The 19,122-nt window shown below is 45.1% G+C and overlaps 1 protein-coding gene across 4 annotated transcripts in view; it reads left to right on the top strand.

The window, feature by feature from the left end:
• The window catches only part of LOC119458055 (myosin light chain kinase, smooth muscle-like), a 205,612-nt gene that overhangs the window by 106,852 nt on the left and 79,638 nt on the right, over positions 1-19,122 (top strand). For 2 of the 4 annotated variants that reach the window (XM_049665491.1, XM_049665492.1), the window contains exon 2: positions 14,826-15,080. The gene's annotated coding sequence lies outside the window, so the exon portion shown is untranslated. Of the gene's footprint in view, positions 1-10,345; positions 10,362-14,825; positions 15,081-16,655; positions 16,768-19,122 lie in introns of those variants that run through there. The other 2 variants (XM_037719854.2, XM_037719862.2) reach the window with 2 other exon arrangements.

Genomic DNA, 19,122 nt, shown 5'->3' with positions numbered 1-19,122 from the left:
TCTGTCGGACTAAATGAACTGTACACCTCTTTTAACGATAGCACTATAGTTGAATGGCTTGTATATGGTAAAGTACAACAGCAGCATAATTATCGTCTAGATTTATAAATCTTTAACTATCTAAACTTGGGATAGCGTGCAATTATGTGTTTAAAGCTGCGTTTTTTTTAGAATCATAGAATAATTGCGTCTTGACCTTGCACCGTAACCTTATCAATAGGTAGTTTGGCAGAAACCGTGTCATGGTCGCGAGAACAGTTTATGTGATTGTTCTTGCGCGTGTTAACTGCAGAATTTTAGAAACGTAGGAGAGACGCGAATATTGCACACTACATTGTCGTTTCGGCGTCGAATTTCTGGCTCCATGGAGTTGCTTAGTTTGGAACATTCATGCAACGTCCATGTATACCCATAGTCAATGATTCATGCACGACTGATTACCACTAGTGACCAGGGAGCGACACTCGGCTGCAGATGCGCACCCGGCAAGCGCGATCTGACAGTCGGAACACTGAGATGACTCGCGATTGGTGCCGTTAACGTGTGGGCCGTAATAGCAAGGCGGGTCACTAGCACGATCACCCCGGTTGCCTCCAGGAACTTAGGGCAGCCCTGAAGGCTAAGCTGTGGTGACGGGAAGAACATTTCCGCAGAAGAGGTAGCAGGCCGGCTCGGAAGCCATAACAAGGAAGTGAGCGCGCGGTAACATGATGAAGCTCGTGCTAGAGGGCAGGTGAGCGCGCGTCTCAACCTCTAAACCGGGCGTGACTACGCATGGCTCTCCGCGCGGCTAAGAGCATGCGCGAGCCACGCGCCGTGTCTTGGAGATAATCTGTGCAGGTGCAAAGCCTGCGCTAGCCGAGATGGCAGGTCGCTTCATGTGCGCTGTCTTCCCGCGCACCTAATGTTGGAGGTCGCGTAATCTCAAGGGTCGGATACGCGTTGATGCGAGAGGCGGTCCGACGCGATCACTCCCTTGCGGCCGGCGTTCTTCATCAAGCCAGCGTTGTGACAGCGAGTGTTGGCGGTCATCGACTGAGAGATCTGTTCATGTTTGTCTTGGAGCGCGTGACACCGTGCTTGTTAATTAACTTGGTAAGCGAATGTAAGCGAACTACGACAATTCGTGTAGTTCTCTAATACTTTGCTATCGCAATAAATGCATCGCTTTCGGGCGGAACTGCGACTTTTTTATTTGTCTTACTTTTTCTTGCCCATTTCTGTTTAATATTGTGGGCGATATGCAGTGATAGTCCAATCCGTGTGGGAATCTCTGGAGTATAGATGTCACTGCGCAATCTCTGCGCTCCGAGGGGTGCTCTGTGTGATACCATGCAATGTACCACTCCTACTCCTTTAAATAGCCTACGTATAAAGTTTCTCATCGCTCCAAGAGAGAAAAATCCATCGGTGGTTATCAACCCGAAACACCGAGTTCAAAGAGCGAAGCAATCAGCACATGAATTTGGCGAACAGTGTTAAGTATATGTTAAAAAAAACATTGCTTTATGTTATCGCAGTTAATTTTATGCTACGTGAATAATAGAGTGTCTAACCTTTCGATGGCGGTAACGTAAGTGACACAGACATCTGTCTCTATATATACATTCAGGACTAAGTTCGCGCAGCGCAAAATAAACAGGACATGAAAGAAGACGAAACGATGTAGACCAGAGCTGACTTCCAACTACTTTATTTTGAAAAACATCGAACATGCTTAATTAGGTGCACACATGTTATCAGGCAAAGAACGAGTATCAAAAGGAACTGCAATGAGAAACTGCATTTCTTTATTGGTGATGTTAGCGCTAGAGGCACTCACGCAGATTTCACCAGCCTTCTTAATGTGCGCTGCTTCTATTATCTCTTCTGTATTTTTTTGCATGTTTCAGGAACGTGGTCTTATCTAAGTGTGGTGTGCATCCACATTGGTTGCAGTGATCTGCAAGGTGTCCTCCGGATTTCTTCACTTTAAGATCATGTTCACGCGCTCTCACATCGTCTGGCCGATGTACTATCGACCAAAAAAGTTTACGGACCACGGGACCTCAGAAAACGCTAAATATCCGAGCAGCCTTTAAAAGTAGCCAGTAAAACCGTACATCACAATGTAGTTCGCATATACCAGTATATGCAGGAAATGGGAATACCAGGCGGCTTTTTCAGACTGCGGAGATATTCAGCTTTTTGTCAGATCCCTTGGTCCGTAAACTTTTTTCGTCGATAGTACATTTGATCAAAACTTAGCGGAATTTCGTACGCCACGTGCATTGTAAAATCAATGTATCGATTAATATGCTTCTTCCTACAAGATTCCCGCTTTTTCTTGCTAGCAAAGGGCAGATTTGTGCTAACTTACATAGGACAGAAAAAACGACTATGACGTTATACCTGTTAGTAACCTATGAATGTAGGGAATAACCTTAGGTTTTCGTTTGTCCTTTTACAATTTCTGACCTGAGTTTTTCTTCGTGAAGTCCTGCAAGACCGAGTCGCATACGACTGTGACAAGAGCTGAAAGGAATCCAGCAGTGGTTACGCGCTCAACTTGATTGCTCTACTTTCTGAGGCGGTGTGGCAACAACTCATTAGCGAAGCTTTTACAAACGCCATCACGATACCTTTTTTGATAAGTTTAGTATGTGCACTTACGAAAGTGTGCGTACTAAGATAATAGAAGAGAGAATTGAAGCAGCGCACATTGAGACAGCTGGTGATAGCTACGTGAGCTCCGCTAGCGTCAACATCACAGATAAACAAATGCAGTTTCTCGTTGGTCACGTTTGATACTTGTAATAATAGTTGCCAGGAAACATGCCTGCATGTTGGTTCGACGTTTTTCAACATAAAGCAGTTGACAGTCCGCGCCTGCCGACGTCGTTTTGTGTTCCTTCATGTCCTGTTTATTTAGCACTGCACAAACGTAGTCCTGAAAGAAATGTACCAACTAGTCCGCGAGTAAATTATTTTGGTATACAGATGGCGTTTATGCATCTATACGCGCATTTTCTTTTCCTCGATCAGCAAACGTTAGCTCGAAGTGTGCTGCCTCCTGTTGGTAAGTTGGAACCTCTTTCAGGAGGCAGGTATTAGCGCTGTAACTAATGCAAGTGAGTGTCCGCTCAGTTCATGCACAATAGACAGCGCATGCACGACACGTTGAAATGAAACTAGCTGCTTTCTGAAGCTGGGGCAATTGAAGCCACGGTTAATTCAGATGTAAAACATGTCTGGTACAGTTATTGGCTTCCGTTAAAGATTTGAACTGTTCCATACCGCGGTAAATGAACATTTTGGTATGGACTCTTAAATTCTAGCACGCAGAGATCTATACTTACTGAATGCTATGTCATGAAGACGACGCCGTTGCACAGAGTGAACATTATTAAAATAGTGTAATACCTGTAAACTAAATCCCACAAAACAATAAATATAAAGAAATGGAAAAACAAGCTAAATTCAAGGAAATTATAAGAATACATTTGCATAATAAAGTCCAGTTCAATTGAATTTGTTTGGTTCAGTGTTCATACGTACTTCAGTGTATACAGAAGGAAGTTCCAGAATGAAAAAGCTGTTCGGAGACCTCCTGCCAACGACGTCGCATCAAACAACAAAATCACAAACAAAAATAGCAACACAGGAATACAAATTCGAAGTATCGTTCAAAAGACGCTTATATTGCCAGCTGAAATGCGCAGAAACCTTAATTTAACCGAAAGTACATAAAGCGCCTCTACGAAGGTAAACACGTTAACGCATGGCTTCATGATCACCGCCACTAGGCGACTGCAAGAAGCCTTACAGATGCTAGCGGCAACTGGGTGCCGCTTTGAGCTTTCTTCGCTTAAATTCCCTAGATAAATTTCCACTAGACCATAGCTGTGGCTTGGCGTTGCCTGTAGTAGCTGAGGAGCCTTTCTATATAGCGGTCTGTTAGCGGCGCCATCGACAGCCGACGCTATGCGCAGGCCATGCGTTCGTACATTTCCTTTCATAAAAGCACGGTGTGTGCGCTTTCCTTCTATCTACTCGGTACCGTGTTGGCTCTCGAAGCCTTTCTAACTTGACATATAGTATGTCCACGCAAACACACACACACACACACACACACACACACACACACACACACACACACACACACACACACACACACACACACACACACACACACCACACACACACACACACACACACACGCACACGCACACGCACACACACAACAAAAGAACGGAAAAGGTAATGGGAGAAGCGCTATACTCTCAACTGTATAGGGTAGCGCTTGTTTTTGTCCCCTGTCTCTTTTTTCGTGCTTGCGTGTGCATAGGGGGGAGGGGGGGGGGGAGTACACCGGGCACGTAGCCTAGATATGACCCCGCGAACTCGTGCTTAGCAGAACAATGCCATAACCACTAAGCCACCACGGCGGGTCTCCGTTGTGTGATCACTGTGTGTATACCACTGTCTTACCGAACACATGGAGTAGCATGCTAGGCCGTTAGCCAGGCTATTAGCCAGCTTCTCCTTTAAGTCAGAATATCCCTTTCTTTGTGTTGTGAGTCTACGCGCTAAGAGTGTTTATTTTTCATCATGGGCGCCAGAGTAGATTCTTCTGGGAGGTGGCTTCGGCTGACGGTATTTCCTCGGAGTAATGGCGGCAGAGGTTGCGAGTGCCTTCGCAACTGGGTGGAAGAACCGAGATGCCATGGCAGAAAAGAAAGTTTTTGGTTTAACGGGTGAAAGAACGTTTGCAATTAAAATTGAAGCGTGGAGCTTAGGAGAGTGGGTGTTGAGGTTAACCCAACAGCAAAGTACGGGTCTTGCGTAATTAGCAATGCAAGGGTTTTAGAATAACCGATGTGGTGACGGCTATGCTGCGGTAGCCACGATTAATAACATGCTAATGTGTCATGTTCACGCGAGGGCAGAAACAAGAAAACTTCGAGGGCGTCTTTAGCACCAAACAAGAAGCTACAAACGAGTTTTTAGGATACCGCTGGAGAAATTCACTGAGGTTGTGAAAGCCTGAAAGATACCCTTGCGACTCAGTTAGTTGCTTCGTTGGGTTTCTCTTTCTTTCTTTTATTAGATATAGCTGGGTCCTATGCCGGTAAAGTGGCAGACCGATGAGTCATATCGTGTAGCATCAGGCGAGCTGTTTTTTCAGCCAACAACAGCGGAATTTTTGGTGTGCGCTGCGAGCTTAAATTGTAGCGCGCAGAGTTGCACACTTACTGTATGCTATGCCATGAAGACTGCCTAATGGCATAAAATGCGTACCTTTAAAAGTTACCTAGTGGCTCAAGGAAAACCAAAACGTAATTTAAAGTATCAGCAGTCAATCACTTTTGAATCGCTCCAGCGTCGAGTGAAACTACCAACGAGCCAGCCCGACTGTATAGAGAGACAGAGAGAAAGCAAGAGAGGGAAGGCAGAAAGGTCAAGCAGACGAGTATCTGGTTTGCTACCCTCTACACAGAGGGTAAGGGAAAGGGCCAATAGGAAGAGGGATATAGTGAAAACTGCGTATACGTGGGAGGATGTGCAGGAGCAATATAAACGGCCACTCAGGCCAGGGCACTTGAAGAACTGCACTAATGTACGAATAGCTTTTTCGCTAAAACTTCAATAATACTATATGAGCCCAGGACAGGGGAGACCAGAGGAGAGTGGACTGCAGCCTACAAAAGGGGACGTTGCCCGAGAACTCATCCATTCTCACGGTTTCCTTTAAATCGGCCTGTTCAAGGCCGGCATAATGATGCGGATTCTTTTATTGCGATAGCAATTATATGGACACTCCAAAGCGGATTTCTGCCGTCGGCGTCGTCGTCGCCGTGATGTTCCGTATGACGTCAACGGCGATGAAATCGTCGCCGTGCTCTGGACGCTGTATGTGCGAGTGAACAGCGCACAGCGTTGGCCGCCAGTGCTTCCCGGTAAATTAATCCGGAGCCCTCCACTACGGCGTCCCTCATAATCAGAATTGGTTTTAGCACGCAAAACCCCAGAAAGAAGAAGAAACATTACGGTTACATAAGCTGCAGTAGCCGGGAAGCATGAGAAGCAGTCAGGGATCTTTGAATGCTATCGCGTTCCATTCTTAAAGGCGAAGCGTACTCCAAGTTTTTTTTTTGCTTTTTTTTTAGCCCCATTAGAATTCGGCCGCCGTGACCGGGATCGAACCCGTGACCTCGCGCTCAAAAGCGAAACGCCACAGTCACTTAGCTACCACGGCGTGTTAGCATTGGAATAAAATTGTTATGTTATATTGCAGACTTGCATTTGTCTTCAATACATGGGCAAAGACATATACAGATTGATTGCAAGTGGGTATTTATTCTCACTTAAATGCACCTGCGATGCAGATGAAGTGCGCGTCACGCGCAACAACCCCTCCCTTGTTCTGGATGGTTTATTTTAGCAACACTCGAAACGCTAGCAGATTTTAAAGCCCGGTCTTTGCACAATGCCTTCCCCACCGCGAGTCAGATCTCGATCAGACTCCGTCAACCTAAATGCGCGTTGTGTACGAGCCTATAATTCATGGAAGCACCACGTTTATCATCGGGAATAGCAAGCTTGATGACTTGATTGCTGTCCCGTGTCGCCTAAGAAACGTGACAGAGCACGCATTCCCTCTATATCGTATGCCAACTCTCTGGCCATGCGCCTAGCAGGAGGCCTGCACTCGTACTTGTGATGGCACCACTTATGCGTTGTTTTTTCACCTCGCTTCTCCCATCATCATCCCCCATTGTGACCCTCTTTGTTCCCTTCTTCCCCATCCCCTTACGTAGAGTAGCAGGCCAGATACTTCATTTTGCGGCCAACCTCTCTGCAATTTTCAATCAATAAACTTCATCTTGATTGCTGTCCCGGTTATCGCAAATGCCGTTGTCGCTGTCTTATCGCTCGAGGCGGCTCACTGCAGTCGCGAGGACGCAGCGCAGTCTAGAAACATTCCGCTAATGAGACTGAATATTCTGTGTCTCAAATTATACTTCTCAGAACATGACTCTCGCTACCATGAAAGTTGGGTCGGAATTATGTGAGCGTAGCATGAAAGTTAAATGCACAGACGCTGCTGTACCGGCGCTTAGTTTGGCATATGCATCAGATATATCAATGTGTGTAGATCAGTCCGGGTATACTGGGCCAAAATGGCGTGAGTAACTCAGATGAACTGGGAAGTTTCCTCACAATCAGCATTGTGAGCAACTGGCACGCGTCGATTATGTTTCGACAGGAAGTGGCTTCCCTAGTGCATGTTCAGTGTTGCAGACAGATAGTGGGCCTCTTCGATTATCCGCTCCTGACAGTCCCGGACTGTTGGACACGCTGCAAACGCAACGCTCAGTGGCTGAAAGCACCGCCTTGGGCAATCCGGGACTGTCAGGGACGGATAATCGAAGAGGCCCATTGATAATCATACAAGTAAGATGTCTTACCGTTCCGTTCCTGCTCGATAGTGCCTAATGGTTAGGCTGTCTACCGGGGGGACATCATGCCGAATTAACAACTTATCGGCTAACCAGCACGCGTGACACGTCATCGCATCCATGAGGCACCACGCATTAGCAAGGCGAAGTGACGTCAGGACGACATATTCATGCAGGAAGTATAGGGGAACAAAAGAAAGGACCACCTTAATCCGATGCCAACGTTTCGACAACGTTTAAAAAAGACAGGCCTTCTTGTCCTAACTTCAGCCCCGGACTGAGGTATCCCCTTGTCTTGTTCTGCCAAATTTTCTGTACATTTTAGCAAGTGTGGCTTATTGTGTGTCGACGCGCGGTTGACAGCCAGCTATCAGCAGCTCACACTGCTTATTTCCCACTCTGAAATGGCATTGCTTCCTCCATATTGTAACATCAGTTCTTGCCCACATAGAAACATTTTAGGAATATGGCTGCCGGACATTCTTGGCAACATTAAACGGGTTTTTCTTGAAAAAAGGAAGATAGCTTTAGTGCTGCGTTAAAAAAAGAAGAAAAAAGAAGTCAAGCAAAGAAACGCAAAAAAAAAAGAAAGAAAAACGTGAACGGTGTACAAAGAGTTGAGTCAATGCCAGTTTAAAAAAAAGACGCTAGTCCGCGTTTTAATCGGTCCCGCAACAAAATAGCTCATTTCGTGCCTGTTTGATTACGCGTGAACACGCCTAATATATAGGGCGTTTTTTTTTTTTAGCCGCACCAAGTTAAAAAAGAATAGCACTATTCTAACCCTTGATCTAAATTACTCGGTGAGGCGGCCATTACTTGTACGAGAAATCAAAATCCCTAACTGAATAATTTACCTAATTCCGCTCATTAACATTTTAATTAATCACTTTACGGAACATTCTTAAATCTGCAAATTATAGCCGGTGAGTTTTGAGATATAAATTTCTAAATTAAAGCGACCGACGAAATGCACTGGCGTTCCAGTTACTTTTTGCAGCGAAGCTGTATTTGGCTAGCCGATTCGTCTGTCTGTAGGCTGTACGCCGAAAACTATCATCATCAGCAAGTGCTCGAGCGTCGTCGTCTTCTTCCACAGCTGGCTCGTTGGAGCCCCTCGGCGCAACTGCGCGAACGCGCTCGTGCTACTGCTCCTGCGTTCATCGTCGGCGTCGTCTTCTTCCACAGCTGTCTCCGTTGCCGCATCATCATTCCAGCGTAGCATTTCACTTGTCCTCTGTCGTCATAATGGGGAGGCCGCATTGCGCATTGATTTTTTTTTCCGCTCAGCCTCAATGACTCAACAAAATGTTACCATACTGCCGAGAGCAAGAACATAGCTCCCGGTCGCAAGGGTCAAACTCCCAGGGAGACGGAGCTACACAAATGCTTATATTTACGCGCAGGCTGAAGAAAGAGTCGGGGTGGTCGAAATTGCCGCGGAGCCATCTACTACACCATCTCTCACAGCTCAGGTCTAACTCTAGGAACTCACTCACTCACTCACTCACTCACTCACTCACTCACTCACTCACTCACTCACTCACTCACTCACTCACTCACTATCACTCACCACTCACTCACTCACCTCACTCACCCTCACTCACTCACTCACTCACTCCTCACTCACTCACTCAATCAATCAATCAATCAATCAACCATCAATCAATCAATCAATCAATCAATAATCAATCGATAAATAAATAAATCAATCAATGCAATAACCAACTTGCCCTGAAACAGCAGTAATCCGCACTGACTCCCAAACAGCAGCTCGCAACAATGAAAAAGGACGCATATCAGAAACCGCACTCAAGATACTTCAAAATCGCCTCGCACGCGCCTCGCTACCCGACACCCATATCAACTGGGTTGCCGGCCATCAGGACATGGCGGAAAATGAGGCGGTACATGCCGCTGCCCGCGGGCATACCTAACAGCGGCTACCAATGTTGATGATATCGCCCTAAAATACTCGGAGCTTCTGCAACACCACAGACTAGAACGTTTGCAAAGCGAAAGGAGTCATACTCCGCTGTCTACAGACAAATGCCCATGTGCACGGAATAACCACACACAGTCTCTATCCTACGCAGTACTCGTACACATACCCCCACTGCGACGTCCCAGACACACATGGTCCAGAATTACCCACTGCGTGACACACCCCCGCTGCGTTACATGTCCTTAATGTACGGTGCATTTCTATTTGCTTTCGAATTGCTTATTTTTCTTTATTGATTTCCACTTCGTTAGGCTCTTTCTTAGTTCTATATCGCAAATTACTGACTGCTTTATTTCATCAACTTCTGTCTTCATTTATCTGATGATGCCATTTAGCCTTTGTGGTAAGTGGAGCAACCATTGCGTTGTTGGTGCTGATCCGTGGAAATATAGTAACCAGTAGCGTAGTCAGAAATTTTGTTCGGAGGAAAGGGGGTCGGCTGCTGCCAAAGAAGAAACAATAACAAAATCGAAAATACGACCACGTGACAGCACGCCCTAGCTTGCTCCGCACAATGCAACAATGTTTTTTTTTTTCTTTTTTCTTTTTTTTTTTGATTGGGGAATACGAGGAGGGAGAAAGAAACGAGGTCGCGCGGCTCGAGGAAGGAGAAATACACCGAGAAAAGCAGCAAGCGTTTTTTTTTCGGCACATTTCCGTATTCAGTTCCGTAGCACTATACAGTGTATAGTTGAGCCGTGTGTTCGCGCAGCACGTGCCCCACTCGACGAACGGCAGGTGGCCTGCGGCGAAAAGCAGGAACACGTGTTTACCTCAGTCGAACCGGGCGGCACCGGGCGCTTGATGCGTAGAGTTCAGGAGCTGCAACTACCGTTAATCGACACAATGGCTCTACACACAGTAAGAGCACAAAAGACGTCCGCGGGAAGTAGCATGCAAACAACTCATGTTGGGTTCGTTTTCAGTTTCATCTCCTATCTTATAAGATAAATTTTGATTGATTGATTGATTGATTGACTGATTGATTTTCTACGTGCAATGACCAAAAGAAAAAAAAACTGCTCCGGCTTACTGCATCCACAACAGTATTACTGTTATGAATGGTGTCGCTTGTCACATTTTTTGGTGGCTCCGATACACGGTTCCGCTTATTCTGTACCGAGGAAGGCCGCAATATTAATGTTCATAGCCTTCATGTTTTTGGTACTGATGGACTACAATGCAGGCAGTTTTCAGGCCATATACTCGTATTTAGGATTATCTGGTGGTGAGTTTCACCACGCGACCGCTGCCGCAAAGCTTGCCAGTAGTAGTAGTAGTCCTTAGCGGACGAAAGGTAACAAGCGTATTGTGTCTGTACCGTGATTAACCCGCTTAACCCTCGTGATGAAATAATGGGGAGGCGCAAATAAAAAGATTCTACAGTTGGAGTGGAGTTGAGCAGACCTAGCCCCAACTTCTCCCTGAAATTCACAAAGTCAATCGTTGGCGTTGTCTTCAGCATTCCCCTCAGTGTTGCCTTGAACCCAAGTGCAGCGGCAAAGCGGTGAAAACTGCTGTTATCGTGGCGCCTACAGAGCCGCTGCACATGCGCTTTAAATGTGGGGAAGTCAGTCTGCGTTTGCTGCCATAGCTTTCAGTGTCCTGATACACACGTTTCTTGACCTCATCGCGTATAGACGATTTTTCTGTTTTTTTCTCTGTCTTTTTTTGCGGGAAGCTTTTTTTACGACGTTTAACTTATAGCAGCGCACGTCCCCTCATCTACCCGTGCAGCAAAATCGTCTTATCGATTTTATATGGGACACCGAGGAGCGACGCAACATTTCTGCTCAAAACTTTTTCAGCTAGTCTCACTGCCGTTTTATATTATCGAATGGGGCTACGCTCAAGAGCACCGATGCGTTCGTATTCTTACTCTTTGCTTTGATGGCTTTCTTAACTGTGCTCCTGTGAAGTGTATTCGAGTGTGCATGATATTAATCTGCAACTAGAATGGACAGCTGGGCTAGCATGGAAATAGTTCGCGCCTGAAAACGCAGAACCAGAGAGGTGGAGAATGGGGCGACGCTTTCCGTTCTCTCTTCTTTCGTCCTGTTTTTCCGCGCTGCATTTTCAAGCATGCATAAAGCTGCATACAGGCAGTTCAGCATGCACCCGATTCGTCGCCAACTGTGGGTGTATACGGGCCACGACATTCAGGATAGCAACAACTTCATCGACTATGTACATCGTGCAACTAAAAATTGTACGTCGTCAAGAATCGAAACACACCAGAAAATCTCTCGAGCGCCTGTGCCGACGAAAATTTTCGACTGCTTTTTCAAAAGTCACGCTTCCTCGATGTGAATTCTACAGAAAACAATTTCTAAAGGCCGTACCTACCCCCATTGTGTCTAAAGGTTGCCGTCGCATTTAATCGGACCTTTCATTGGACTGTGCATTCTTTTCTTTTCGTTGTCGTTCGTATCGTGAGTGGCGCTGCACTCCGTATGGTTTCTTACTGTGGATACTTCTTAGCACCTCACATATGAAGGTGGTGTAGTGGTGTTGGTGAAGGTGGTGGTTGTGTACCTATACTGACATGGTTTGCCTGGTGAGCTGGGGTGACAAATGCTTTGTGTTAACGCATGATACATCAATTTGTACCTTAGATTTCTATTTCGACCTATTTCTAAAACGCAGCAGAAAGCACGTTGCTGCGAATTTCTCCACGCGATCCCTCGATATTAATGAATTATTTAATGAAATAATTATTCAGCCAATTAAAAATTTCAACTATCAATCAAGGTCAAGGAGCAACACACTGTTTGAGAGAGTGATGTAATCAGAACGCAACATAACTACAGGCGCAATGTCCAAGTTTCTCTGAGGTGGCTTAGACGCCATGAATGTAGATTTGTTAGGGTTAATCAGCAAATGGTTTTTACAACACCACTTAGATACACTAACAAGAACAGTATTACGTTTTCATGCTAAAGTAATTATACTTGTTAGTTGTAACATAGGATGGACAGAACTGTATCATCAGCATACAAATCACAGCGAGTCATGTTTAGATGTAAGGCGATCAATAATGTCGACAATAAAAGCCGTAGACCAAGTGACAGCTCCTTGAGATATTCCCAGAATAACTGCTTATTTATACATGCATAAAGAAAGAACACCGGACATTCAAGCTGTTTATTTTCTAACTCTAGTAAATAACACTTCAGCAAGTTAAGGGCAGGTACCTGAGATGCCATAAGATTGATGTTTGGTGAGGCGGATGTGATGATGAATTACAGGTATGTTGAATTTTTTCGTGAAGTCAAAAAACACTGAGCCGAATACTCACGTGTCATCTGTCGTTTCTCTCTCTAAACGTTTAACAGCGCAAACAGATGAAGGAGGAAACTAATAGGCGATACAAACGGCCATTGTTTTTTTTTTCGTTTTTTTTTCACGTAATATATGCATCAATCGGACACACGAAAAAAAAAAAAAAAGATGTAGGAGTCAAATGCACGTGGTCGCTGCTTGATCAGAATTGTTTTTTTTTTCCTGAACATAAACACCCAGATATTGTTTCTCCTTTTCAGTCATTGCTTATCTTCTCTGCTTCGATTATTAATGTAGCCATCTTGTCAAAAGAGCGGCTGAGTACTGCTGTATTGTAAAAACGGGGCACGCACCCATAATCTTGGCAATTTGTACACAAATGACCGGACATTGCTTTGTTGACGTTGTAGTAGTCCGATGTCACTAGCCTTCAGTCTGACGTGAACCACACAACTGGGGCCGCACGCGGCACAAGGAACTTAATGCTAATAAATACAAATATATGCGAATTTCACGCTCTAGCACTGTTTACCCTACACGTGTACTGATTCCTCATCTCCAATCTGTCAGATCGTACCGTTACCTTGGAATTCATGCAATTAACAACCTGTCACGAAAAAATCATGTAGAACACATAAAATCTAAAGCTAACCGCACTCTAGGACACTTAAAGGGACATTTTTTCCTCACTCCGTCTCCATTAAAATTACCCCTGTACACCACTTACGTTGATACTCGGCTGCGTTGATGCTTCATGGGTTGGGGTCCGCATCACTCCATATTAAGGACTCAATCGAAGCCACACAAGATCATTCAGTCCGTTTTACGTTAGCAGCATCCCCATCCTTATGGTGAAATAAATCGAGTCAATCTATCAAATCTAATCAATCAATCAATCAAACTACCATCGTAGAGCTAGCTAACGCAAATGAAAACCACTCTTAGCTCTTAACATCCCATTACTATAGCTATTGGCCGGAAGGAAACTCACATTTCACTTTTTCATAAAATTTGCTATCATAATGCAGCTCTCCGCTCACACGCGATCTATCGCTCAGCATTTACATCTGCTCCCCGTGATCATCGCCATAAAGACAATGTAACACTGTCACGTGCTCACAGTCATTTCTTCCCCAAACCTGTGTCGAATGGAATAACCCACCTGCTTCAATGGTGAAGATATGCGACCCAATTCTCTTCAAAAGTGCTTTAGTTAACATGAACAAGTGCCGTAACTATTGCTGTTTTGTATAAGTACCCTATAACGAATCCCCTTTTTTACTACAAATTGCCTTTTTTATTTACTCCCCATGTCATGGTGCTCTTTGGCCATATCTGGCCCTAGCGCCAATAAAAACCACATATTATTATTTATTTACTCCACTGATGTTCAGATGTTTAAGCTTCTTGTATTTTTTTTATCATAACCTTCTAACTTTCCATTCTTTTTTTGCAACAACGTGTTTTTTATATTGTATTCTGTTGTGTTCTTGCCCCTCCCCTCTATAATGTGCTGTATGTACCTTGAGGGTATTATATGATAAATAAATTAATAAATAGTGCGCTTTTAACCTTTCGTTTATGCATTTGCCACCTTGCCCTATATTTGTCAGCTTGCCACAGGACAAGGGACTATAATAAACTGCGTCCCGGGAGCATTCCACCAAACGCCGCCTAGACCAAGCGACCGATGCCATGTTACCATGTTTAGAGACAATGACACGGAAGGGGTATTTAAGGCTTGTGCATTTTTGCTGTAATAAACATTTCCAAGCAGCCCTTTTTGCTATTTTCTATCATTCAAGAAAGCTTATCTATCATAAGTTATAACTTTTGCAGAGCTTTTTTGCGCTGCTCTGTACCTTCACAAGCGATACGTGTTTGCATATCCGAAACGCTGAAAAAAACGGCGTCAGATACCTTCGCGTCAAAAAATTAAACAAGTAAACAAATAAACATCATGAGACAGTGCCCTTTGTGTTTCCTACTCGCCTTGTCCTTCGCCTGTTTGCGCTGTTGAACGTTCACCATGATGCAGAACAGACTGACCTTTACCAACAAGATCCCATAACGAAGTTCTCGGTGTGCACATGCAGGAACTGGTGTCAGCAATGACGGCTAGAAGACGCTGTTCTGGTCACGGCATGTAAGGGCCGGTGCTTCGCTCCACCTCGGCTGCTGTGAAAGCATTTGAGCGCGCCAGCCCGAAGAGAAACCCTTGGGCCGCGAATCGCCGACCGCACGGTGCTGGCGAACGCACAACCCTGGCCGGCGTCCACGCCGGCGCGCTCCGAAGGCAGAGTCGCCGCGCGAGAGTCGTGCTCTCCTGCACTCTGTACTCAGCGCGTGTGGTGAGTGCAAAACCTACAGCGAGGGTTGTCCGTGTGAAAAGAAAAGTAATGCACACCTATATGAACTTGAAAGACGGTGCTGTTACTGTGCGAGTCCTAAACTAAGCGTTCTTGGAAGTTAGTTACTTAATATTCAACTGTCACACAATAAACTCACTTAGTTGATAACCCAGAATAAAAATGTGTGGCTCTACATGAACAGTTATATTGTCTACGTGCGTTTCTGCGGGCGTATTTCTTGTTCCAAGTGTTTTAGTGTTCACGGTGTGTGTCGCTTTATCTAGTCAACATCTGGAGTAGAAGCTAGGCCGCTAGTCGGGGTAAAACAACTCTAAAATCCGCATCACTCACTCCGACATACTCTTTCTCTTCATGCGAGATGAATTAACAGCGGCAAGAGAGAGTGAGAGATAGAGACAAAGGAAAGAAAGGTTCCCTGTACCGGGGAAGGGAGAAAGGGGTGTGAAAGATGAGACAAAAAGAAGACAAGAAAAAAACAATACAGAACTGTCTCTATGATCGCTGCCATGCAGTCTACGAAGGCATTAAATAATCAGACACAGTGTCAATGTCCCACTAATACATTCTACGTCACGCAGTGTACAGTCACAACAGCAGCAAATATACTATACGAGTACTGACGTGAAGCTTTGAGCTAGCATTTTATCGCTGAGAAGGCGAACGGTGCCTTCCCAATCGCAAAACTTTACAAGCACGCTCGAAATTACTTGTGTCAGTATGTTTTTTTGTCTCGCTTGCCTTAGTTTTGCTGGCTAGCGGCTGTACATTTGTGTCTGGATGTACGTGTGATACGACGAAGTATGTCGTACGTTTTCTTCAACGCGCAAATACGCTTGTTTTACTGCAGCGCCGTTCAAGCCGATGAATGCATTCGTTGGTTGAGTTACGAGAGATCTTGAAACATAAAAGTAGGGACTGCATTTTGCTGACTAGTCACGCTCGGACTATCATCCTTCCACCCCCTCCGCCTTTTTTTTCCCCTGGGTTTATCGCAAGAATCCTCATAGTTCTACGTGCGAATAAACATAGGAAAATGTTTCCCGCTTCTTATAAAGCAATTTTCAGCGCGTCCCGGTCCATACCGAAGGAAATGGTGGCTGAGCCATTTGCACGCATATATATTCCGCACAAATATAAGTGATAAAATAAAAATATAAATTAAATCCACGTGTATCATCAGTGCTTGTGCTGTTCACTCTCTTTTTGAGTCAGTATACTAAGTTTCGCGCTGTTTTTCCCCCATCAATCGATACCAACTCTTTCAGCTGTCAGCCTTAGTAAGCGCCATGTATTAAGTTTGCTGAAAGCACTTGGGTCGACGTATATATGCCTCCTGCTGCTGCGACAACGCGCTCGACGGAAAAGCTGACAAATGATCGACACTGCAGCACGGAGTTAGAGCGTGTCTTATTAAAGCAAGCGTCGCGAGAGAAGAGGCTCTCCGTCCCGGAGAAAGAGAGAGACGACTTTCATTCCGCGTCTGCCCCGTGGCACACCAACTGCTTCTGGTTTTGCGTCGCGTCTACAACGGCGCGCGCTCGTAGCACGTGCGGGGCGTGCCAGCGCGTTTCCTCGCCGGCTAGTCCCGCCGGGATGACGCTTTGTTTTGCACAGCTAGCAAGCCTAGCGCCTTCGGAACCGTGCTGGATAGCTGCCGGGCTGGAACGTAAGCTGAGCTCTCACGACGAGCATTCGCTTTTTTGCGTAGTTAGTCAAAATAACGTACGCGGCACTAGTTCACCCTTAAATAGGCGTCCTTTGATCTGATTTGTTATGACTCAAAAAGTTGCGCGAATAAGGAAGTCATTGCGGCATCGTAGGGAGCCTGCCAAGACGCGCGTGGCGCGACGTAATTATTATATTGCTGCTACCTCTAGAGGCGAATGGTGAGCGTTGTTTTTATAGCTTTTTTTTTCTAATTCTGTGAATTGCGCGGAAAGCTAAGGATCTATGAGATAGACTCCAACATGTTGTTTGCTGTAACAATGATGATCTACAGGTGTGTTGAAAGAACAATTTATATACTTCGCCGTGTGGCATATAGTTTATGTTAAATGCCTCTTGTACAAGATAGAAAAGACTGACTGCGCTGTTTCATTTTTTGATGATACTGATGAAGAGATAGAGCACGCTCTGTTGCATTGTAAAAAATTATGCGTATCCAACGCACAGCACATCGGATTGTTGTGCTGCTGGTGAGAAAGAGAAATAACCACTTTATTTAAAATTAAAAAGGGATTCAGTAGAGACTCTCAGTCCAGGGCCTCGCAGGTACAGTTGTTCAACGCAGCGTTGACGAACTCTACCAGGTATATACTCGCGCCTGTAAGAAGATGGCCTGTGTCAGCACGCAGCCGATGTGGTGAAGGGGTGAGGTGCGTGCACAAAGAAATACGTACGATACACACACACACACAAAAATTTCGCCGTCCGGTTCACTATATAGCACATTATGTTTAAACATACATGTGCAGTCCTTTTTCGTGCATAATCCGCATTAGCAGCCGCTGGAAGTTATCGTCTATAATTCTTGAATTGAAATGTGGGGTTTTTACGTGCCAAAACCACGATGTGATTATCAGGCACGCCGTAGTGGTGGACTCCGGATTAATTTTTCCACCAGAGGATATTTAACGTGACCCAAATGCACTGTACACGAGCGGTTTTACATTTCTCCCCCGTAGATATACGGCCGCCGTGGCCGGGATTTGATCCCGCGACCTCGGGCTTAGCAGCACAACGCCAAAGCCACTAAGCAACCACGGCGGGTAGCCCTGTAATGCCCAATGCATCATATAATGCTACGCCGAGTTTGATGCCTCAAAATGCTGATTGAAACCTAATGCGAAGACCTAGTTGCGTTATTGATATGTTGGAGTAACGTTTCAGCTGTGGATGGTTTAGCAAACCTATAAATAAGTAAGCAATTAAGCTTTTTATTTTCTACAAACGTACTCTCCATGGCCAGAAATACATGTAAAAAATTTATTCCAATTTTACTGGATGTGGAACTGTGTTTGGGCATTACAGAGACAAAAACCGCCGTGTCACCAATTAATAATTATCTAAGTGCTCCTCATTTAAGACCTTGATAATGAAGATGTTTGTTTAGCGCACACGGACATTATGAAGTCTGATACCGTTTTTTTATGCTTCATTCGCGGTTAGACCATGGTTTAACTTTGCTAGTAGTTCCACGAAGAAGTAAGAACTTAAGGGCAACTAATACGCCGCGCACTTGAAGACATAAAAAGAAATTAGGTTATTATCCCCTATAGAGCACCAAAGGGCAGAATCTTTATGATAAACGTTCTATTTCATGCCTGAATCATTTTGCCAGAAGGTTATGGCACTAAGTCAACACGACGAAAAGATGGAGAGGCCTTTGAGCAGGGAAATGGGTAAGCTGGGGTTGTCTCGAGAACACGAAACGGACGACACAGCTCTCGTCGCATCAGTTTTGCCTTCTCGTGTCCATTGCTTTTCGCACGCTGCTAGTCCAACACCCTTTCGCTGGGTATTGTCGCTTGTCCGCAGCCCCTTCGCTGTGCGCGTCTGCTGAGAACTGGGCGCCCACAAACTCGCACAGTGGCAGTGTATATGTCTTGCCCCCCACCACCACCACCACCACCAGGCCTTTGCTTTTTCTACGTCGAGTATTATTTTTGCAGAATAGCCTGTTCACATAGCGTAACTTGGTCTTTCAAGTAGATTATTTGAAGAGGTGAACATTACTTGTACGAAAATTGTTCTCGGTGTTATTTATTAAATGCGATAGTGTGGAAGGTTTGGCTACTGAAATCCCCGCTATACCAAATCGTAACTCAAGATACACAAGAAAACACCAGAAATCCTGATGCTCATGTAGCTATAGTTTGCAAATTTCCGTTAAAATATTAACCATTCACTTTAACGTCAATGTTGTAATTGTGCAATTCAAGCGGAGCAGTATTGAACTGATATCTACCGCACAAATCCTGTGACTGTAGCGCAACTTTCGCGATGCTCGTCTCCGTAATGG

This window comes from Dermacentor silvarum, chromosome 1, assembly GCF_013339745.2.
Source record: "Dermacentor silvarum isolate Dsil-2018 chromosome 1, BIME_Dsil_1.4, whole genome shotgun sequence".
In the NCBI taxonomy this organism is placed as follows: Eukaryota; Metazoa; Arthropoda; class Arachnida; order Ixodida; family Ixodidae; genus Dermacentor; species Dermacentor silvarum.
Note: the sequence above shows the minus strand (reverse complement) of the source record. Positions and strands in the feature narration are given on the sequence as shown.